The following is a 23838-nucleotide window of genomic DNA, read 5'->3' on the forward strand; positions in this document are numbered from 1 at the left end:
GGGATGTTGGACCCGGCCTCGTGGCGTGGTCCTACCCCTCCCGCATGGCGGGCCCGGGACGACATCGGCCCTCCATCAACCCGCTGTCGCCCCCCCTGAACACTACCCTCCACGAACTATCAACGAGAGCAGCCCCCTGGCAACCCACGGCTCTCCCCCCTGGAACCCGGCGAACACTGCTCGCCCCAACCCGACAGGCCCGACTCCATCTTGGGCCCCTCACGTCCCGAGCACGTGGCCTCGGCCCGACCCCGGCCGCGGCCCAGCGAAGCCCCGACATCGAGGCACCAAGATCCACCCAGGTGGTAGAGTGGCCACTCGACAGATCCAGGAGGAGGGGAGTTTCGATGGCCCTCCAGCTGTCCCCGGACGCCTGGTATCGATCGCCCTTCGGCCTCCCTGGGCGCTGGCTCCACCCCCCTGCTGGGTGTCTGGACACCATCATCCCGGCCCCTCTGACCCCCCAGGCGCGAGGGTCCGGACATCAAAGGACTCCAGTCCTATATCTGGGCCAGCCCTGGATCAGGACGGCAGTTGTATCTTGGAGTCGAAGCCCTGCTGACCTCGTCGCGGCTGATCCTGATAAGAACTCTTGTACTTGGAACCTGGAACCTTGAGGCCCTGCTGACGCTGTCGCAGCCTGACCACGCTGAACCATCTTCGGAGGCCCTGCTGACGCGGCCTGACCACGCTGAACCATCTTCGGAGGCCCTGCTGATGCTGTCGCGGCCTGACCACGCTGAACCATCTTCGGAGGCCCTGCTGAGGCTGTCGCGGCCTGACCACGCTGAACCATCTTCGGAGGCCCTGCTGACGCTGTCGCGGCTCCTTGTACCCCCCAGCTCGAAGATTGAGAGCTGTGCGCCGGGCATCCTCATACCAGCTGGTACCAAGACTGTCCCGCTACCCCTTTTTCCTGATACCAAGACTTTACGGATCCCTCGATCCCTTTGTATATATTGCTACGAGAACATGCCTTTATTCTTTACATAAAGACTCTTAAGAATCTACTCTCGTGTGGTGTTCCTCTGTTTTGTGGTGTGATTACTCGGCTGTTACGATTGTAGGAGAGGAGCCTCACCAAGGAGGCCTCTCGACGGCGCTCGGCCTAATTCATAAGGGGAGGTGGGTCTCAGGGTGGTCAGTCAGACATCTTCTGTACCCCCTGGGATCGCCTTTCTAACAGGGGACCTCTAGATAGGAGCAGCGTGTGGTGTAGCAGTTTTGTACATAGCGCTGGAACCGGTGAAGCGGGCCTCTAGGAGCAGTGTGTGGTGTTTCATTCTTGTACATAGCGCTTTAGTCAGTTATGGGGACCTCTAGGAGCAGCGTGTGGTGTTGTCGTCTTGTACATAGCTCTGAAGCCAGTTATGGGGACCTCTAGGAGCAGCGTGTGGTGTTTCATTCTTGTACACAACACTGAAGCCGGTCTTGGGGACCTCTAGGAGCAGCGCGTGGTGTTTCATTCTTGTACATAGCACTGAAGCCAGTTATGGGGACCTCTAGGCGCAGCGTGTGGTGTTTCATTCTTGTACATAGCACTGAAGCCAGTTATGGGGACCTCTAGGAGCAGCGTGTGGTGTTTCATTCTTGCACATAGCACTGAAGCCAGTTATGGGGACCTCTAGGCGCAGCGTGTGGTGTTTCATTCTTGCACATAGCGCTGAAGCCAGTTATGGGGACCTCTAGGAGCAGCGTGTGGTGTTTCATTCTTGCACATAGCGCTGAAGCCAGTTATGGGGACCTCTAGGAGCAGCGTGTGGTGTTTCATTCTTGCACATAGCACTGAAGCCAGTTATGGGGACCTCTAGGAGCAGCGTGTGGTGTTTCATTCTTGCACATAGCACTGAAGCCAGTTATGGGGACCTCTAGGAGCAGCGTGTGGTGTTTCATTCTTGCACATAGCGCTGAAGCCAGTTATGGGGACCTCTAGGAGCAGCGTGTGGTGTTTCATTCTTGCACATAGCACTGAAGCCAGTTATGGGGACCTCTAGGAGCAGCGTGTGGTGTTTCATTCTTGCACACAGCGCTGAAGCCAGTTATGGGGACCTCTAGGCGCAGCGTGTGGTGTTTCATTCTTGTACACAGCGCTGAAGCCAGTTATGGGGACCTCTAGGCGCAGCGTGTGGTGTTTCATTCTTGTAAATAGCTCTGAAGCCAGTTATGGGGACCTCTAGGAGCAGCGTGTGGTGTTTCATTCTTGTGCACAGCGCTGAAGCCAGTTATGGGGACCTCTAGGAGCAGCGCGTGGTGTTTCATTCTTGTACACAGCGCTGAAGCCAGTTATGGGGACCTCTAGGAGCAGCGTGTGGTGTTTCATTCTTGCACATAGCACTGAAGCCAGTTATGGGGACCTCTAGGAGCAGCGTGTGGTGTTTCATTCTTGCACATAGCACTGAAGCCAGTTATGGGGACCTCTAGGCGCAGCGCGTGGTGTTTCATTCTTGCACACAGCGCCAAAGCCAGTTATGGGGGTCTCTAGGAGCAGCGTGTGGTGTTTCATTCTTGTACACAACACTGAAGCCGGTCTTGGGGACCTCTAGGAGCAGCGCGTGGTGTTTCATTCTTCCACATAGCACTGAAGCCAGTTATGGGGACCTCTAGGCGCAGCGTGTGGTGTTTCATTCTTGTACATAGCACTGAAGCCAGTTATGGGGACCTCTAGGCGCAGCGTGTGGTGTTTCATTCTTCCACATAGCACTGAAGCCAGTTATGGGGACCTCTAGGAGCAGCGCGTGGTGTTTCATTCTTGTACATAGCACTGAAGCCAGTTATGGGGACCTCTAGGCGCAGCGTGTGGTGTTTCATTCTTGTACATAGCACTGAAGCCAGTTATGGGGACCTCTAGGCGCAGCGTGTGGTGTTTCATTCTTGTACATAGCACTGAAGCCAGTTATGGGGACCTCTAGGCGCAGCGTGTGGTGTTTCATTCTTGCACATAGCACTGAAGCCAGTTATGGGGACCTCTAGGCGCAGCGTGTGGTGTTTCATTCTTGTACATAGCACTGAAGCCAGTTATGGGGACCTCTAGGCGCAGCGTGTGGTGTTTCATTCTTCCACATAGCACTGAAGCCAGTTATGGGGACCTCTAGGAGCAGCGTGTGGTGTTTCATTCTTGCACATAGCACTGAAGCCAGTTATGGGGACCTCTAGGCGCAGCGTGTGGTGTTTCATTCTTGTACATAGCACTGAAGCCAGTTATGGGGACCTCTAGGCGCAGCGTGTGGTGTTTCATTCTTCCACATAGCACTGAAGCCAGTTATGGGGACCTCTAGGCGCAGTGTGTGGTGTTTCATTCTTGTACACAGCGCTGAAGCAGGTGAGGGGACCTCTACGCGCAGCGCGTGGTGTTTCATTCTTGCACATAGCACTGAAGCCAGTTATGGGGACCTCTAGGCGCAGCGTGTGGTGTTTCATTCTTCCACATAGCACTGAAGCCAGTTATGGGGACCTCTAGGAGCAGCGCGTGGTGTTTCATTCTTGCACATAGCACTGAAGCTGGTGAGGGGACCTCTAGGCGCAGCGTGTGGTGTTTCATTCTTGTACACAGCACTGAAGCCAGTTATGGGGACCTCTAGGCGCAGCGTGTGGTGTTTCATTCTTCCACATAGCACTGAAGCCAGTTATGGGGACCTCTAGGAGCAGCGTGTGGTGTTTCATTCTTGTACACAGCACTGAAGCCAGTTATGGGGACCTCTAGGAGCAGCGTGTGGTGTTTCATTCTTGCACATAGCACTGAAGCCAGTTATGGGGACCTCTAGGCGCAGCGTGTGGTGTTTCATTCTTCCACATAGCACTGAAGCCAGTTATGGGGACCTCTAGGAGCAGCGTGTGGTGTTTCATTCTTGTACATAGCTCTGAAGCCAGTTATGGGGACCTCTAGGCGCAGCGTGTGGTGTTTCATTCTTGCACATAGCACAGAAGCCAGTTATGGGGACCTCTAGGCGCAGCGTGTGGCGTTTCATTCTTGTAAATAGCTCTGAAGCCAGTTATGGGGACCTCTAGGAGCAGCGTGTGGTGTTTCATTCTTGTGCACAGCGCCAAAGCCAGTTATGGGGACCTCTAGGAGCAGCGTGTGGAGTTTCATTCTTGTACACAACACTGAAGCCGGTCTTGGGGACCTCTAGGAGCAGCGCGTGGTGTTTCATTCTTGTACATAGCACTGAAGCCAGTTATGGGGACCTCTAGGCGCAGCGTGTGGTGTTTCATTCTTGCACATAGCACTGAAGCCAGTTATGGGGACCTCTAGGCGCAGCGTGTGGTGTTTCATTCTTGTACATAGCACTGAAGCCAGTTATGGGGACCTCTAGGCGCAGCGTGTGGTGTTTCATTCTTCCACATAGCACTGAAGCCAGTTATGGGGACCTCTAGGAGCAGCGCGTGGTGTTTCATTCTTGCACATAGCACTGAAGCTGGTGAGGGGACCTCTAGGCGCAGCGTGTGGTGTTTCATTCTTGTACACAGCACTGAAGCCAGTTATGGGGACCTCTAGGAGCAGCGTGTGGTGTTTCATTCTTGCACATAGCACTGAAGCTGGTGAGGGGACCTCTAGGCGCAGCGCGTGGTGTTTCATTCTTGCACATAGCACTGAAGCTGGTGAGGGGACCTCTAGGAGCAGCGTGTGGTGTTTCATTCTTGCACATAGCACTGAAGCCAGTTATGGGGACCTCTAGGCGCAGCGTGTGGTGTTTCATTCTTGTACATAGCACTGAAGCCAGTTATGGGGACCTCTAGGCGCAGCGTGTGGTGTTTCATTCTTCCACATAGCACTGAAGCCAGTTATGGGGACCTCTAGGAGCAGCGTGTGGTGTTTCATTCTTGCACATAGCACTGAAGCCAGTTATGGGGACCTCTAGGCGCAGCGTGTGGTGTTTCATTCTTGTACATAGCACTGAAGCCAGTTATGGGGACCTCTAGGCGCAGCGTGTGGTGTTTCATTCTTCCACATAGCACTGAAGCCAGTTATGGGGACCTCTAGGCGCAGTGTGTGGTGTTTCATTCTTGTACACAGCGCTGAAGCAGGTGAGGGGACCTCTACGCGCAGCGCGTGGTGTTTCATTCTTGCACATAGCACTGAAGCCAGTTATGGGGACCTCTAGGCGCAGCGTGTGGTGTTTCATTCTTCCACATAGCACTGAAGCCAGTTATGGGGACCTCTAGGAGCAGCGCGTGGTGTTTCATTCTTGCACATAGCACTGAAGCTGGTGAGGGGACCTCTAGGCGCAGCGTGTGGTGTTTCATTCTTGTACACAGCACTGAAGCCAGTTATGGGGACCTCTAGGCGCAGCGTGTGGTGTTTCATTCTTGCACATAGCACTGAAGCCAGTTATGGGGACCTCTAGGAGCAGCGCGTGGTGTTTCATTCTTGCACATAGCACTGAAGCTGGTGAGGGGACCTCTAGGCGCAGCGTGTGGTGTTTCATTCTTGTACACAGCACTGAAGCCAGTTATGGGGACCTCTAGGCGCAGCGTATGGTGTTTCATTCTTGCACATAGCACTGAAGCCAGTTATGGGGACCTCTAGGAGCAGCGTGTGGTGTTTCATTCTTGCACATAGCACTGAAGCCAGTTATGGGGACCTCTAGGCGCAGCGTGTGGTGTTTCATTCTTCCACATAGCACTGAAGCCAGTTATGGGGACCTCTAGGAGCAGCGTGTGGTGTTTCATTCTTGTACATAGCTCTGAAGCCAGTTATGGGGACCTCTAGGCGCAGCGTGTGGTGTTTCATTCTTGCACATAGCACTGAAGCCAGTTATGGGGACCTCTAGGCGCAGCGTATGGTGTTTCATTCTTGCACATAGCACTGAAGCCAGTTATGGGGACCTCTAGGCGCAGCGTGTGGTGTTTCATTCTTGCACATAGCACTGAAGCCAGTTATGGGGACCTCTAGGAGCAGCGCGTGGTGTTTCATTCTTGTACATAGCTCTGAAGCCAGTTATGGGGACCTCTAGGCGCAGCGTATGGTGTTTCATTCTTGTACATAGCACTGAAGCCAGTTATGGGGACCTCTAGGCGCAGCGTGTGGTGTTTCATTCTTCCACATAGCACTGAAGCCAGTTATGGGGACCTCTAGGCGCAGCGTGTGGTGTTTCATTCTTGCACATAGCACTGAAGCCAGTTATGGGGACCTCTAGGAGCAGCGTGTGGTGTTTCATTCTTGCACACAGCGCTGAAGCAGGTGAGGGGACCTCTAGGCGCAGCGTGTGGTGTTTCATTCTTGTACATAGCACTGAAGCCAGTTATGGGGACCTCTCGGAGCAGCGCGTGGTGTTTCATTCTTGTACACAGCGCTGAAGCCGGTCTTGGGGACCTCTAGGAGCAGCGCGTGGTGTTTCATTCTTGTACATAGCACTGAAGCCAGTTATGGGGACCTCTAGGCGCAGCGTGTGGTGTTTCATTCTTGCACATAGCACTGAAGCCAGTTATGGGGACCTCTAGGCGCAGCGTGTGGTGTTTCATTCTTGCACATAGCACTGAAGCCAGTTATGGGGACCTCTAGGAGCAGCGCGTGGTGTTTCATTCTTGTACACAGCGCTGAAGCCGGTCTTGGGGACCTCTAGGAGCAGCGCGTGGTGTTTCATTCTTGTACATAGCACTGAAGCCAGTTATGGGGACCTCTAGGCGCAGCGTGTGGTGTTTCATTCTTGCACATAGCACTGAAGCCAGTTATGGGGACCTCTAGGCGCAGCGTGTGGTGTTTCATTCTTGCACATAGCACTGAAGCCAGTTATGGGGACCTCTAGGAGCAGCGCGTGGTGTTTCATTCTTGTACATAGCACTGAAGCCAGTTATGGGGACCTCTAGGCGCAGCGTGTGGTGTTTCATTCTTGTACATAGCACTGAAGCCAGTTATGGGGACCTCTAGGCGCAGCGTGTGGTGTTTCATTCTTGCACATAGCACTGAAGCCAGTTATGGGGACCTCTAGGCGCAGCGCATGGTGTTTCATTCTTGTACATAGCACTGAAGCCAGTTATGGGGACCTCTAGGCGCAGCGTGTGGTGTTTCATTCTTGTACATAGCACTGAAGCCAGTTATGGGGACCTCTAGGAGCAGCGTGTGGTGTTTCATTCTTGCACATAGCACTGAAGCCAGTTATGGGGACCTCTAGGCGCAGCGTGTGGTGTTTCATTCTTGTACATAGCACTGAAGCCAGTTATGGGGACCTCTAGGCGCAGCGCATGGTGTTTCATTCTTGTACATAGCACTGAAGCCAGTTATGGGGACCTCTAGGCGCAGCGCGTGGTGTTTCATTCTTGCACATAGCACTGAAGCAGATGAGGGGGCCTCTAGGCGCAGCGCGTGGTGTTTCATTCTTGCACATAGCACTGAAGCCAGTTATGGGGACCTCTAGGAGCAGCGCGTGGTGTTTCATTCTTGCACATAGCACTGAAGCCAGTTATGGGGACCTCTAGGCACAGCGCGTGGTGTTTCATTCTTGCACATAGCACTGAAGCCAGTTATGGGGACCTCTAGGAGCAGCGCGTGGTGTTTCATTCTTGTACACAGCGCTGAAGCCAGTTATGGTGACCTCTAGGAGCAGCGCGTGGTGTTTCATTCTTGCACATAGCACTGAAGCCAGTTATGGGGACCTCTAGGCGCAGCGTGTGGTGTTTCATTCTTGCACATAGCACTGAAGCCAGTTATGGGGACCTCTAGGCGCAGCGTGTGGTGTTTCATTCTTGCACATAGCACTGAAGCCAGTTATGGGGACCTCTAGGCACAGCGCGTGGTGTTTCATTCTTGCACATAGCACTGAAGCCAGTTATGGGGACCTCTAGGAGCAGCGCGTGGTGTTTCATTCTTGTACACAGCGCTGAAGCCAGTTATGGTGACCTCTAGGAGCAGCGCGTGGTGTTTCATTCTTGCACATAGCACTGAAGCCAGTTATGGGGACCTCTAGGCGCAGCGTGTGGTGTTTCATTCTTGCACATAGCACTGAAGCCAGTTATGGGGACCTCTAGGCGCAGCGCGTGGTGTTTCATTCTTGCACATAGCACTGAAGCCAGTTATGGGGACCTCTAGGCACAGCGCGTGGTGTTTCATTCTTGCACATAGCACTGAAGCCAGTTATGGGGACCTCTAGGAGCAGCGCGTGGTGTTTCATTCTTGTACACAGCGCTGAAGCCAGTTATGGTGACCTCTAGGAGCAGCGCGTGGTGTTTCATTCTTGCACATAGCACTGAAGCCAGTTATGGGGACCTCTAGGCGCAGCGTGTGGTGTTTCATTCTTGCACATAGCACTGAAGCCAGTTATGGGGACCTCTAGGCGCAGCGTGTGGTGTTTCATTCTTGCACATAGCACTGAAGCCAGTTATGGGGACCTCTAGGCGCAGCGTGTGGTGTTTCATTCTTGCACATAGCACTGAAGCCAGTTATGGGGACCTCTAGGCGCAGCGCGTGGTGTTTCATTCTTGCACACAGCGCTGAGGCCAGTTATGGGGACCTCTAGGAGCAGCGCGTGGTGTTTCATTCTTGCACATAGCACTGAAGCCAGTTATGGGGACCTCTAGGCGCAGCGTGTGGTGTTTCATTCTTGCACATAGCACTGAAGCCAGTTATGGGGACCTCTAGGCGCAGCGCGTGGTGTTTCATTCTTGCACATAGCACTGAAGCTGGTGAGGGGACCTCTAGGCGCAGCGCGTGGTGTTTCATTCTTCCACATAGCACTGAAGCTGGTGAGGGGACCTCTAGGCGCAGCGCGTGGTGTTTCATTCTTGCACATAGCACTGAAGCCAGTTATGGGGACCTCTAGGAGCAGCGCGTGGTGTTTCATTCTTGTACACAGCGCTGAAGCAGGTGAGGGGACCTCTACGCGCAGCGCGTGGTGTTTCATTCTTGCACATAGCGCTGAAGCCAGTTATGGGGACCTCTAGGCGCAGCGTGTGGTGTTTCATTCTTGCACATAGCACTGAAGCCAGTTATGGGGACCTCTAGGAGCAGCGTGTGGTGTTTCATTCTTGTACACAGCACTGAAGCCAGTTATGGGGACCTCTAGGCGCAGCGTATGGTGTTTCATTCTTGTACATAGCACTGAAGCCAGTTATGGGGACCTCTAGGCGCAGCGTGTGGTGTTTCATTCTTGCACATAGCACTGAAGCCAGTTATGGGGACCTCTAGGAGCAGCGTGTGGTGTTTCATTCTTGTACACAGCACTGAAGCCAGTTATGGGGACCTCTAGGCGCAGCGCATGGTGTTTCATTCTTGTACATAGCACTGAAGCCAGTTATGGGGACCTCTAGGCGCAGCGTGTGGTGTTTCATTCTTGTACATAGCACTGAAGCCAGTTATGGGGACCTCTAGGAGCAGCGTGTGGTGTTTCATTCTTGCACATAGCACTGAAGCCAGTTATGGGGACCTCTAGGCGCAGCGTGTGGTGTTTCATTCTTGTAAATAGCTCTGAAGCCAGTTATGGGGACCTCTGGGAGCAGCAAGTGGTGTTGCAGTCTTGTATATAGCGCTGGAGCCAGGAAGGGGACCTTTAGGAGCAGTGTGTGGTGTTGCAGTCTTGTATATAGCGCTGAAGCTGGTGAGGGGACCTAGGAGCAGTGTGTGTTGTTGCAGTCTTGTACATAGCGCCAAAGCCAGTTATGGGGCCTCTAGGAGCAGCATGTGGTGTTGCAGTCTTGTATATAGCGCTGAAGCCAGTTATGGGGACCTCTTGAGGCAGCGTGTGGTGTTTCATTCTTGTACACAGCGCTGAAGCCAGTTATGGGGACCTCTAGGCGCAGCGTGTGGTGTTTCATTCTTGTACACAGCGCTGAAGCCAGTTATGGGGACCTCTAGGCGCAGCGTGTGGTGTTTCATTCTTGCACATAGCACTGAAGCCAGTTATGGGGACCTCTAGGAGCAGCGTGTGGTGTTTCATTCTTGCACATAGCACTGAAGCCAGTTATGGGGACCTCTAGGAGCAGCGCGTGGTGTTTCATTCTTGTACACAGCGCTGAAGCCAGTTATGGGGACCTCTAGGCGCAGCGCGTGGTGTTTCATTCTTGCACATAGCACTGAAGCAGATGAGGGGGCCTCTAGGCGCAGCGCGTGGTGTTTCATTCTTGCACATAGCACTGAAGCCAGTTATGGGGACCTCTAGGAGCAGCGTGTGGTGTTTCATTCTTGCACATAGCACTGAAGCCAGTTATGGGGACCTCTAGGCGCAGCGTGTGGTGTTTCATTCTTGCACATAGCACTGAAGCCAGTTATGGGGACCTCTAGGCGCAGCGCGTGGTGTTTCATTCTTGCACATAGCACTGAAGCCAGTTATGGGGACCTCTAGGCGCAGCGCGTGGTGTTTCATTCTTGCACATAGCACTGAAGCCAGTTATGGGGACCTCTAGGCGCAGCGTGTGGTGTTTCATTCTTCCACATAGCACTGAAGCCAGTTATGGGGACCTCTAGGCGCAGCGTGTGGTGTTTCATTCTTGCACATAGCACTGAAGCCAGTTATGGGGACCTCTAGGCGCAGCGCGTGGTGTTTCATTCTTGCACATAGCGCTGGAGCCCGTGAAGGAGGCCTCTAGGAGCAGCGCGTGGTGTTTCATTCTTGCACATAGCACTGAAGCCAGTTATGGGGACCTCTAGGAGCAGCGCGTGGTGTTTCATTCTTGTACACAGCGCTGAAGCCAGTTATGGGGACCTCTAGGAGCAGCGTGTGGTGTTTCATTCTTGCACATAGCGCTGGAGCCCGTGAAGGAGGCCTCTAGGAGCAGCGCGTGGTGTTTCATTCTTGCACATAGCGCTGAATCCAGTTATGGGGACCTCTAGGAGCAGCGCGTGGTGTTTCATTCTTGTACACAGCGCTGAAGCCAGTTATGGGGACCTCTAGGAGCAGCGCGTGGTGTTTCATTCTTGTACACAGCGCTGAAGCCAGTTATGGGGACCTCTAGGAGCAGCGCGTGGTGTTTCATTCTTGCACATAGCGCTGAATCCAGTTATGGGGACCTCTAGGAGCAGCGCGTGGTGTTTCATTCTTGTACACAGCGCTGAAGCCAGTTATGGGGACCTCTAGGAGCAGCGCGTGGTGTTTCATTCTTGTACACAGCGCTGAAGCCAGTTATGGGGACCTCTAGGCGCAGCGTGTGGTGTTTCATTCTTGTACACAGCGCTGAAGCCAGTTATGGGGACCTCTAGGAGCAGCGCGTGGTGTTTCATTCTTGTACACAGCGCTGAAGCCAGTTATGGGGACCTCTAGGCGCAGCGTGTGGTGTTTCATTCTTGTACACAGCACTGAAGCCAGTTATGGGGACCTCTAGGCGCAGCGTGTGGTGTTTCATTCTTGTACATAGCGCTGAAGCCAGTTATGGGGACCTCTAGGCGCAGCGTGTGGTGTTTCATTCTTGTACACAGCACTGAAGCCAGTTATGGGGACCTCTAGGCGCAGCGTGTGGTGTTTCATTCTTGCACATAGCACTGAAGCCAGTTATGGGGACCTCTAGGCGCAGCGCGTGGTGTTTCATTCTTGTACACAGCGCTGAAGCCAGTTATGGGGACCTCTAGGCGCAGCGTGTGGTGTTTCATTCTTGTACACAGCACTGAAGCCAGTTATGGGGACCTCTAGGCGCAGCGTGTGGTGTTTCATTCTTGTACACAGCACTGAAGCCAGTTATGGGGACCTCTAGGCGCAGCGTGTGGTGTTTCATTCTTGCACACAGCGCTGAAGCCAGTTATGGGGACCTCTAGGCGCAGCGCGTGGTGTTTCATTCTTGCACATAGCACTGAAGCCAGTTATGGGGACCTCTAGGCGCAGCGCGTGGTGTTTCATTCTTGCACATAGCACTGAAGCCAGTTATGGGGACCTCTAGGCGCAGCGCGTGGTGTTTCATTCTTGCACATAGCACTGAAGCCAGTTATGGGGACCTCTAGGCGCAGCGCGTGGTGTTTCATTCTTGCACATAGCGCTGGAGCCCGTGAAGGAGGCCTCTAGTAGCAGCGCGTGGTGTTTCATTCTTGCACATAGCACTGAAGCCAGTTATGGGGACCTCTAGGAGCAGCGTGTGGTGTTTCATTCTTGTACATAGCTCTGAAGCCAGTTATGGGGACCTCTAGGCGCAGCGTATGGTGTTTCATTCTTGTACATAGCTCTGAAGCCAGTTATGGGGACCTCTAGGCGCAGCGTGTGGTGTTTCATTCTTGCACATAGCGCTGAATCCAGTTATGGGGACCTCTAGGCGCAGCGTGTGGTGTTTCATTCTTGCACATAGCACTGAAGCCAGTTATGGGGACCTCTAGGAGCAGCGCGTGGTGTTTCATTCTTGTACACAGCGCTGAAGCCAGTTATGGGGACCTCTAGGCGCAGCGCGTGGTGTTTCATTCTTGCACATAGCACTGAAGCCAGTTATGGGGACCTCTAGGGGCAGCGTGTGGTGTTTCATTCTTGTACACAGCGCTGAAGCCAGTTATGGGGACCTCTAGGCGCAGCGTGTGGTGTTTCATTCTTGTACACAGCACTGAAGCCAGTTATGGGGACCTCTAGGGGCAGCGTGTGGTGTTTCATTCTTGTACACAGCGCTGAAGCCAGTTATGGGGACCTCTAGGAGCAGCGTATGGTGTTTCATTCTTGTACACAGCACTGAAGCCAGTTATGGGGACCTCTAGGCGCAGCGCGTGGTGTTTCATTCTTGCACATAGCACTGAAGCCAGTTATGGGGACCTCTAGGGGCAGCGTGTGGTGTTTCATTCTTGCACATAGCGCTGGAGCCCGTGAAGGAGGCCTCTAGGAGCAGCGCGTGGTGTTTCATTCTTGTACACAGCGCTGAAGCCAGTTATGGGGACCTCTAGGCGCAGCGTGTGGTGTTTCATTCTTGCACATAGCACTGAAGCCAGTTATGGGGACCTCTAGGAGCAGCGTGTGGTGTTTCATTCTTGCACATAGCACTGAAGCTGGTGAGGGGACCTCTAGGCGCAGCGCGTGGTGTTTCATTCTTGTACACAGCGCTGAAGCCAGTTATGGGGACCTCTAGGAGCAGCGTGTGGTGTTTCATTCTTGTACACAGCACTGAAGCCAGTTATGGGGACCTCTAGGAGCAGCGCGTGGTGTTTCATTCTTGCACATAGCACTGAAGCCAGTTATGGGGACCTCTAGGCGCAGCGTGTGGTGTTTCATTCTTGCACATAGCACTGAAGCCAGTTATGGGGACCTCTAGGCGCAGCGTGTGGTGTTTCATTCTTGTACACAGCGCTGAAGCCAGTTATGGGGACCTCTAGGCGCAGCGTGTGGTGTTTCATTCTTGTACACAGCACTGAAGCCAGTTATGGGGACCTCTAGGCGCAGCGTGTGGTGTTTCATTCTTGCACATAGCACTGAAGCCAGTTATGGGGACCTCTAGGCGCAGCGCGTGGTGTTTCATTCTTGTACACAGCGCTGAAGCCAGTTATGGGGACCTCTAGGCGCAGCGTGTGGTGTTTCATTCTTGTACACAGCGCTGAAGCCAGTTATGGGGACCTCTAGGCGCAGCGTGTGGTGTTTCATTCTTGTACACAGCACTGAAGCCAGTTATGGGGACCTCTAGGCGCAGCGTGTGGTGTTTCATTCTTGTACACAGCACTGAAGCCAGTTATGGGGACCTCTAGGCGCAGCGTGTGGTGTTTCATTCTTGCACATAGCACTGAAGCCAGTTATGGGGACCTCTAGGCGCAGCGCGTGGTGTTTCATTCTTGCACACAGCGCTGAAGCAGGTGAGGGGGCCTCTAGGCGCAGCGTATGGTGTTTCATTCTTGTACATAGCACTGAAGCCAGTTATGGGGACCTCTAGGAGCAGCGTATGGTGTTTCATTCTTGTACATAGCACTGAAGCCAGTTATGGGGACCTCTAGGCGCAGCGCGTGGTGTTTCATTCTTGTACACAACACTGAAGCCGGTCTTGGGGACCTCTAGGCGCAGCGTGTGGTGTTTCATTCTTGCACATAGCACTGAAGCCAGTTATGGGGACCTCTAGGCGCAGCGTGTGGTGTTTCATTCTTGCACATAGCACTGAAGCCAGTTATGGGGACCTCTAGGCGCAGCGTGTGGTGTTTCATTCTTGTACATAGCACTGAAGCCAGTTATGGGGACCTCTAGGCGCAGCGTGTGGTGTTTCATTCTTGCACATAGCACTGAAGCCAGTTATGGGGACCTCTAGGCGCAGCGCGTGGTGTTTCATTCTTGCACATAGCGCTGGAGCCCGTGAAGGAGGCCTCTAGGAGCAGCGTGTGGTGTTTCATTCTTGCACATAGCGCTGAATCCAGTTATGGGGACCTCTAGGCGCAGCGTGTGGTGTTTCATTCTTGCACATAGCACTGAAGCCAGTTATGGTGACCTCTTGAGGCAGCGTGTGGTGTTTCATTCTTGTACACAGCACTGAAGCCAGTTATGGGGACCTCTAGGAGCAGCGTGTGGTGTTTCATTCTTGCACATAGCACTGAAGCCAGTTATGGGGACCTCTAGGCGCAGCGCGTGGTGTTTCATTCTTGCACATAGCACTGAAGCCAGTTATGGGGACCTCTAGGAGCAGCGTGTGGTTTTTCATTCTTGTACACAGCACTGAAGCCAGTTATGGGGACCTCTAGGAGCAGCGCGTGGTGTTTCATTCTTGCACATAGCACTGAAGCCAGTTATGGGGACCTCTAGGCGCAGCGTGTGGTGTTTCATTCTTGCACATAGCACTGAAGCCAGTTATGGGGACCTCTAGGCGCAGCGTGTGGTGTTTCATTCTTGCACACAGCGCTGAAGCCAGTTATGGGGACCTCTAGGCGCAGCGTATGGTGTTTCATTCTTGCACATAGCACTGAAGCCAGTTATGGGGACCTCTAGGAGCAGCGTGTGGTGTTTCATTCTTGTACATAGCACTGAAGCCAGTTATGGGGACCTCTAGGAGCAGCGCGTGGTGTTTCATTCTTGTACATAGCACTGAAGCCAGTTATGGGGACCTCTAGGCGCAGCGTGTGGTGTTTCATTCTTGTACATAGCACTGAAGCCAGTTATGGGGACCTCTAGGCGCAGCGTGTGGTGTTTCATTCTTGTACACAGCGCTGAAGCCAGTTATGGGGACCTCTTGAGGCAGCGTGTGGTGTTTCATTCTTGTACACAGCGCTGAAGCAGGTGAGGGGACCTCTAGGCGCAGCGTGTGGTGTTTCATTCTTGTACACAGCGCTGAAGCAGGTGAGGGGACCTCTAGGCGCAGCGTGTGGTGTTTCATTCTTGCACATAGCACTGAAGCCAGTTATGGGGACCTCTAGGAGCAGCGCGTGGTGTTTCATTCTTGTACATAGCACTGAAGCCAGTTATGGGGACCTCTAGGCGCAGCGTGTGGTGTTTCATTCTTGTACATAGCACTGAAGCCAGTTATGGGGACCTCTAGGCGCAGCGTGTGGTGTTTCATTCTTGCACATAGCACTGAAGCCAGTTATGGGGACCTCTAGGCGCAGTGTGTGGTGTTTCATTCTTGTACACAGCGCTGAAGCCAGTTATGGGGAACTTTAGGAGCAGCGCGTGGTGTTTCATTCTTGCACACAGCGCTGAAGCAGGTGAGGGGACCTCTAGGAGCAGCGCGTGGTGTTTCATTCTTGCACATAGCACTGAAGCCAGTTATGGGGACCTCTAGGAGCAGCGCGTGGTGTTTCATTCTTGTACACAGCGCTGAAGCAGGTGAGGGGACCTCTACGCGCAGCGCGTGGTGTTTCATTCTTGCACATAGCGCTGAAGCCAGTTATGGGGACCTCTAGGCGCAGCGTGTGGTGTTTCATTCTTGCACATAGCACTGAAGCCAGTTATGGGGACCTCTAGGAGCAGCGTGTGGTGTTGCAGTCTTGTACATAGCGCTGGAGCCCGTGAAGGAGGCCTCTAGGAGCAGTGTGTGGTGTTTCATTCTTGTACACAGCGCTGAAGCAGGTGAGGGGACCTCTAGGAGCAGCATGTGGTATTGATGTCCTGTACACAGCGCTGGAGCCCGTGAAGGGGGCCTCTATGAGCAGTGTGTGGTGTTTCAGTTGTGAGTGCCACCTCTTATTTTATGTCATTTCTTCAACTATTCTGTTTGTATCCTGTAACTTTGTAAATCTCCTCTAGTAACATACTTGGCTATATTGTAAAGCGCTCTGACATGGGTAAAGTCCGCGCTATATAAAATTGGATAAATAAATAATACACAGCACTGGAGCCGGTGAGGGGACCTCTAGGCGCAGCGTATGGTGTTTCATTCTTGTACATAGCACTGAAGCCAGTTATGGGGACCTCTAGGAGCAGCGTATGGTGTTTCATTCTTGTACATAGCACTGAAGCCAGTTATGGGGACCTCTAGGCGCAGCGCGTGGTGTTTCATTCTTGTACACAACACTGAAGCCGGTCTTGGGGACCTCTAGGCGCAGCGTGTGGTGTTTCATTCTTGCACATAGCACTGAAGCCAGTTATGGGGACCTCTAGGCGCAGCGTGTGGTGTTTCATTCTTGCACATAGCACTGAAGCCAGTTATGGGGACCTCTAGGCGCAGCGTGTGGTGTTTCATTCTTGTACATAGCACTGAAGCCAGTTATGGGGACCTCTAGGCGCAGCGTGTGGTGTTTCATTCTTGCACATAGCACTGAAGCCAGTTATGGGGACCTCTAGGCGCAGCGCGTGGTGTTTCATTCTTGCACATAGCGCTGGAGCCCGTGAAGGAGGCCTCTAGGAGCAGCGTGTGGTGTTTCATTCTTGCACATAGCGCTGAATCCAGTTATGGGGACCTCTAGGCGCAGCGTGTGGTGTTTCATTCTTGCACATAGCACTGAAGCCAGTTATGGGGACCTCTAGGCGCAGCGTGTGGTGTTTCATTCTTGCACACAGCGCTGAAGCCAGTTATGGGGACCTCTAGGCGCAGCGTATGGTGTTTCATTCTTGCACATAGCACTGAAGCCAGTTATGGGGACCTCTAGGAGCAGCGCGTGGTGTTTCATTCTTGTACATAGCACTGAAGCCAGTTATGGGGACCTCTAGGAGCAGCGCGTGGTGTTTCATTCTTGCACACAGCACTGAAGCCAGTTATGGGGACCTCTAGGCGCAGCGTGTGGTGTTTCATTCTTGCACATAGCACTGAAGCCAGTTATGGGGACCTCTAGGCGCAGCGTGTGGTGTTTCATTCTTCCACATAGCACTGAAGCCAGTTATGGGGACCTCTAGGAGCAGCGTGTGGTGTTTCATTCTTCCACATAGCACTGAAGCCAGTTATGGGGACCTCTAGGCGCAGCGTGTGGTGTTTCATTCTTGCACATAGCACTGAAGCCAGTTATGGGGACCTCTAGGCGCAGCGTGTGGTGTTTCATTCTTGCACATAGCACTGAAGCCAGTTATGGGGACCTCTAGGCGCAGCGTGTGGTGTTTCATTCTTGTACACAGCGCTGAAGCCAGTTATGGGGACCTCTTGAGGCAGCGTGTGGTGTTTCATTCTTGTACACAGCGCTGAAGCAGGTGAGGGGACCTCTAGGCGCAGCGTGTGGTGTTTCATTCTTGTACACAGCGCTGAAGCAGGTGAGGGGACCTCTAGGCGCAGCGTGTGGTGTTTCATTCTTGCACATAGCACTGAAGCCAGTTATGGGGACCTCTAGGAGCAGCGCGTGGTGTTTCATTCTTGTACATAGCACTGAAGCCAGTTATGGGGACCTCTAGGCGCAGCGTGTGGTGTTTCATTCTTGTACATAGCACTGAAGCCAGTTATGGGGACCTCTAGGCGCAGCGTGTGGTGTTTCATTCTTGCACATAGCACTGAAGCCAGTTATGGGGACCTCTAGGCGCAGTGTGTGGTGTTTCATTCTTGTACACAGCGCTGAAGCCAGTTATGGGGAACTTTAGGAGCAGCGCGTGGTGTTTCATTCTTGCACACAGCGCTGAAGCAGGTGAGGGGACCTCTAGGAGCAGCGCGTGGTGTTTCATTCTTGCACATAGCACTGAAGCCAGTTATGGGGACCTCTAGGAGCAGCGCGTGGTGTTTCATTCTTGTACACAGCGCTGAAGCAGGTGAGGGGACCTCTACGCGCAGCGCGTGGTGTTTCATTCTTGCACATAGCGCTGAAGCCAGTTATGGGGACCTCTAGGCGCAGCGTGTGGTGTTTCATTCTTGCACATAGCACTGAAGCCAGTTATGGGGACCTCTAGGAGCAGCGTGTGGTGTTGCAGTCTTGTACATAGCGCTGGAGCCCGTGAAGGAGGCCTCTAGGAGCAGTGTGTGGTGTTTCATTCTTGTACACAGCGCTGAAGCAGGTGAGGGGACCTCTAGGAGCAGCATGTGGTATTGATGTCCTGTACACAGCGCTGGAGCCCGTGAAGGGGGCCTCTTTGAGCAGTGTGTGGTGTTTCAGTTGTGAGTGCCACCTCTTATTTTATGTCATTTCTTCAACTATTCTGTTTGTATCCTGTAACTTTGTAAATCTCCTCTAGTAACATACTTGGCTATATTGTAAAGCGCTCTGACATGGGTAAAGTCCGCGCTATATAAAATTGGATAAATAAATAATACACAGCACTGGAGCCGGTGAGGGGACCTCTAGGAGAAGCGTGTGGTGTTGCAGTCCTGTGCATAGCGCTGGTGACGGGACCTCCAGGAGCAGCTTGTTGTGTAGCAGACTTGTACACTCAAAGCCAACGTTGGGTAAAAGGGACCGCTAGGAGCAGTGTCCGGTGTTACTGCTGCGATCGAGACATATATTCGCAGAGCGTTGTACTGCTGCCTCACACACTTCTCTTGTGCTGGTGTGTGACCTCTAGTCACTACTGATGCTACTGCACCAAAGCGCCTAACTATTGGGCAATAAACATAACGTTAAGAGAGTATAGTGAAATCCGGTTAACATGTTTGTATGGCCATCCACTGCTTTTTACAAGACGTCTGACGAAAGCTCCAAAATTCATTTTCAACAAAGAATCGGAGCATTAATACTGGCGAGAGACTCCAAATTTTTTAAAGCTAAAAATGTTTTGATTTTAGACATCTCCTGCCTGAAATTGTCTCAGCTTTAGTGGAAGCCCCGGGGAAAAATGCATTCCTCTAATTATTTTCTCGAAATCCCCGAATTTCTCCCTCTGAAATGTCGGCATACATAGACTTATTGGGGTGATATGCGAAAACATGAAAGAGGGGGGTCTACCTTCTTGTTTCCCGAGTATTGTATTTTTGAATGTGGGCTGGAGTGTCGAGATTAAGATGTGCATAACATGTAATAGTTATGGTGCAGCAAAAAACTACTGTATTAATTTACCAAATTCTGTAGCTGTTACATTTCAATCGTATGATAGTGCCACGCTCTGAAGCATATGCTGGCATAAATGCGCTACGCACACCATCAATCAAGCGCGGCTATTCTCCAGTGAGGCGTTGAAGCGCTTTAAGCTGGGCAGCACGCTGCTCTGAAATCCAGACGGGCACACGGAGAGCGGGAGGGGGGACGGGCACACGGAGAACGGGAGGGGGGACGGCGGGAGGGGGGACACGGAGGAAGGCAGGACAGCAGCAAGCACTCACCAGAGGTCGGGGCAAATGACAAAATGAAAGGCGGCCAAAAAAAAAAAAACACACGCCCACAGCCGCATGACGTTGTCAGAAGGGGCAGGATGAGAAAAACATCCCAGGAACGCCCACAAGTCGCCTCGCGGGATGACGGACGCCTCTGTTTGCCAATGGCTAGCGACCATTTGTGGAGCTAGCCAATGGGAAACAGAGGCTGTCCGAACATCCATACTGTAACTCAAAAGATTTCGCCCTGGGCGGGGCACTGCGTGCCTTCGCCAGGTCGAAACCTAAAAAAGGGCCAATAAGTAACTTTTAACATTGCCCACAGCAAAGCCTTGCATGGCAAAAGATAAAACAAGCAATAGTCAGATAACCCAGTCGTTAGATATCAGTCTCCATTTCCTCCGACCAAACTGATTTGGCAGAAGGGTGGACAATGGCCAAAGCAACATCAACTACCTCTGAAGGTAGAACAAAAACCTGCAACTGGTTTCACTCAATGTTCAAGACATTGTGGGCGATGGGTTGTAGCTCCCTGCTCCGGTGCTGAGACACCACATCCTCCGGGATAAGAAGTACTGTGAAGATGCGAAGGGTCAGCATCTTCGAGTATCAGACCTTCCTGGCCAAATCCGCCACAGAAGACCCACAAGCTGCAGGGGGTCCATAAAGGTGAACAGGACCGACCGCATCCTGCATATTTGACATTGTGGCGGGCGGTGCTTTGTGCAGCTCCCGCCACAATGTCAAATAGGCATGTTGTGCATTGGCATGCACAACGTGACAGGCACAGCGCGGTGCCTGCCACCTTGTGCATGCCAATGTAGGGGGCCAAGTGCACCCTCCACCCACCCCAACACCACGGGGCCCGCAACTGGCCCCCAAAGCCAAAAACCGCATGCCTGATGCCGCCATGGAAAGACCAAAATCCACAGACATCATAATATGGCGGGCGGTGCCTGCTAGGCACCGCCACCGTATTATAGCCCGGGACTGAACAGCACGTAACGATTGCCTGCCAGCGGAAAAGCGGCGGACAGTTTTCCCATCCGCCACTCTGCTCCTAGTTAAATGGGAGGCCTCTGATCTCCAGCTCGTCCATGTCATCTCCATCTCTCCAGACCAGAGATGACATGTCTCACTATTGTGAGCTCTGGTGGGAGCAGGGAAGATGGCCAGCTGCATGTGAGATTGGCGTCTGTCATCCACGACAAAGGCCCTGGGCTGCCTCATTGAGTTGTGGACTCTGTATAAACGTGCCACCCCCAGTGCTGGGCTTTACACACTGAAGGCCCTGGGCTGCCAACAGACATAAGGGGATGATAGGGTTTAGACTTGTTGGTGGAAAACACCATGGTGGATAGCTAGTCTGTAGGTAGTCCAAACTAGCTGAGACAAGCCCATCTTTGGCAGCCAGTTGTCCATGTGTGACTTGCCAACCTGCAAGGATGCACAACAACTATTGACATGACATTTGAAAAGCTAGAGAGGCCAAAATAACGCCAAAGGGCAGGACGATATATTGTAAATTATTTGATCCCATGGCAAAGGGTATTTCCTACCTGTGTGCCTGCTGGAACGGAACATGTAAATACAAGCCCTGATGGTTGCGCGACATCATCCAGTCCTTCGGGTTCACGATCAGACCACCTTGAGTAAGTGTCATCATTTTGAACTCAGGTGTGAAACCCCAATGCTCTCGCCACCTCAAGATGATTTAGCTACTATTTGATATGCAACATCAACACTATTTAGACAGAATACTGGTGTGATCCACTGGCGTCCGAGTGTAACCCTAGGAGATGTGGGAAAGGGTTTCCACAAACAGGAGGATAGTTCAATGGACCCATTGTTCTGATGCGATGGAACTCCACCACTAGAGGCAATGCTGGCTTGTGTCCCCCATTGGCTAGGAAAAGTCCATGTGGGTTGCTGAACTGGTAGAGTGTGTTGTAGCAGGAAATATGCCATACCCCTAGAGTATTCTCTGAATTTTCTGAATTGCTGATAGAACTAGTGAGTAGGGAAAAGCAAACTTGAGGATTGGCTTTTGATTTCTTTATGGCTAAATGAACATTCTCTCCAGGAGCCAGGAATAATCAAATATAATTTCCATTAAAGATGCCTGGATGTGCCCTCGTGTGGATTTTGTTAGGCCCTTGCCCTCGTGGTACTTTCTAAATCTAATAAAATATATATATTTTTTTAAAAGATGCCTGGATGTCTCTGAAGACTACAGTAGAACTCATCCAGGCATGTATTCAGGTAATTTCTCTAGTAAACAAAGCCCGGGCAACAAAATCTGCAGTGTCCAGTGCAGAGCATGAAACTTACTTTGTAACATTCTGATCATCATCATCATCATATATCTTTATTCGTTCATTTGTAAGAACCTTCAAAGTTTACAGAGTATAAAACATAAATATATCTACAATTAAAATAGTATTAAACCATTACAATCGCGAATACAAATGACATATCGAATCAATTTAAGATCATCTTGTACTACCTGAGTAAAGGCGTTGGCTATTAGGTAAGGCAGGCTGCTCTGAGAGTCGAAAGTCCGCAAGGGCCGGCATGTTCCAGCTCAAATTAGAAACTGCATTTAGTGAGAAAGAGGCAAAAGAAATGTCTTCCTTGCAAATAGTTTTGATCCTCCTTCTGATGATGTATGAGGAAAAGATTTGAGTGGGTTCATTTTACTAAGGGCCCAAAAACGGATATGGTTTTGGTCAAGCAGCCATGGTGGCTTCAATTGGAGGTTCAATAAAGAGCTGGGAGTTTGACTACAAGATCTCTATGAGTACGACGGCTTTAGACTTCAAGAGGAAGTGGTAAAGCAAAGAAGTCTGCAGCCTGCAAACCACTACCGCAAAGGAGGCGCTTCTGCCACGGGGGCCGTAAGGGCAAATCCAGGGTGGACTCCGGAGAAGCATCCAATAAGCTTGTGCTCTGGAAGTCAAGATAAATGTAATAATCAGTAGATTAGAGGATGTATGTCTGTATGTGTGTATATATGTAGAATTTATATAATGCAACCCTAGCCAAAAGGCAGCAGAGCGCTGTAGAGTCATACCCCTTCTCGTCATCATTCGCATTGTGTTATGTTATGTTATGTTAATGTTATGTTTATGTTATGTTATGTTAATTTTATTTATATAGCGCATGGCTACCCCAGCAACGGGGCGTCCCAGCGCTAGTGGACATGACAGGAGATGCAACAGCGCGGCCGGTTGGAGAAAGTTAGATGGAAGAAAACAACCAGGTTTTGATCTGTTTCCGTAGGAGCATGTGGTTAGTGGTAGCCCGAGCTTTTAGGGGGATCGAATTCCATAGCTTCGGGGCCAGGTACCTGAAGGAGCAGCCATGTGTGCACCACGCCTGGTGTCCTGAAGTCGATCCAAGCATGTTTTCCATCCTCTGAAAGTATTGTTGTCAAGGTAAAGGCATTGGGGGTAAATACTAAAAACCCTGCACTCTTGTGATAAAATATCTTGACATTGGACACACTCTTCCTGAAGATGACGTCAAATCCGAAACCAATAGGGGGTTTAGAATCAGAACTGCTGGAAGATGGATGCCCGGGTGTTGGGGGCTAAGATAAAAGAGTGGAGTCATGGCCTGGCACCGGATTTGCAGTGGCATGACTTTATCCAGGGTCAGCCTCTGGTAGGGAAGGACCAAAAGGAAAAAGCCTGAGATAATAGAGGGACTTGAATGTGCACTGGAGGGACCCTTTCAAGAGCGTTAGCATAACCTCCTTTCACCCCTTCGCTGCGGCGGCAATTCTGCCGCAGCAATAGGGGGCTGGGGGGGCCGAGCGGCGCTCGCATGCTCATGACGGAGCCACTCCGTCATGAGCCTCGGTTGAGCTGTGCTCATGACGGAGCGGTTCTGTCATGGCCCTGCCCGCTTAATGGAACATCCAGCGCAGGCGCGGAATTCGCGCCGCGCAGTCGCGCCGAGCGGGCCATGACGGAACCGCTCCGTCATGAACACAGCTCAACCGAGGCTCATGACGGAGCGGCTCCGTCATGAGCATGGACGCGGTTATAGGCCTCAATTTAATACAGTTGAAATTACCTGGGGAACTTGGGGCTAACCCTGGTCAGGTTCAGCAATGAGTAGGACATTGGGGGATATGAGACCCTAATCTGTGGGCCCTTCCTAGATGAGGGGCAGCTGGGTGTCAAATAACTTCTGGTGTGTTTCTTAAGCCTCTTCTTTAACATGTCATTGGACCTGTCCTTTGACCTACCTGATGAGGTCAATCTTGGTTAAAATCAGGACACTTTCTTGTGTTCCAGGAGGTAGAGTTTAGCCTCGCTTTCCCTGATGACCTTTGGGTGTAAAGGGAACATTTGTCAAATACTGTCACTTTGAATTATGCTT

General features: G+C 52.0%; 1 protein-coding gene across 1 annotated transcript in view; it reads right to left on the reverse strand.

The window, feature by feature from the left end:
• The window catches only part of LOC144770953 (uncharacterized), a 258117-nt gene that overhangs the window by 148352 nt on the left and 85927 nt on the right, over positions 1 to 23838 (reverse strand). The gene's annotated exons all lie outside the window — the stretch shown is intronic.

The sequence above is a fragment of the Lissotriton helveticus genome, chromosome 7, assembly GCF_964261635.1.
Source record: "Lissotriton helveticus chromosome 7, aLisHel1.1, whole genome shotgun sequence".
Taxonomy (NCBI): domain Eukaryota; kingdom Metazoa; phylum Chordata; class Amphibia; order Caudata; family Salamandridae; genus Lissotriton; species Lissotriton helveticus.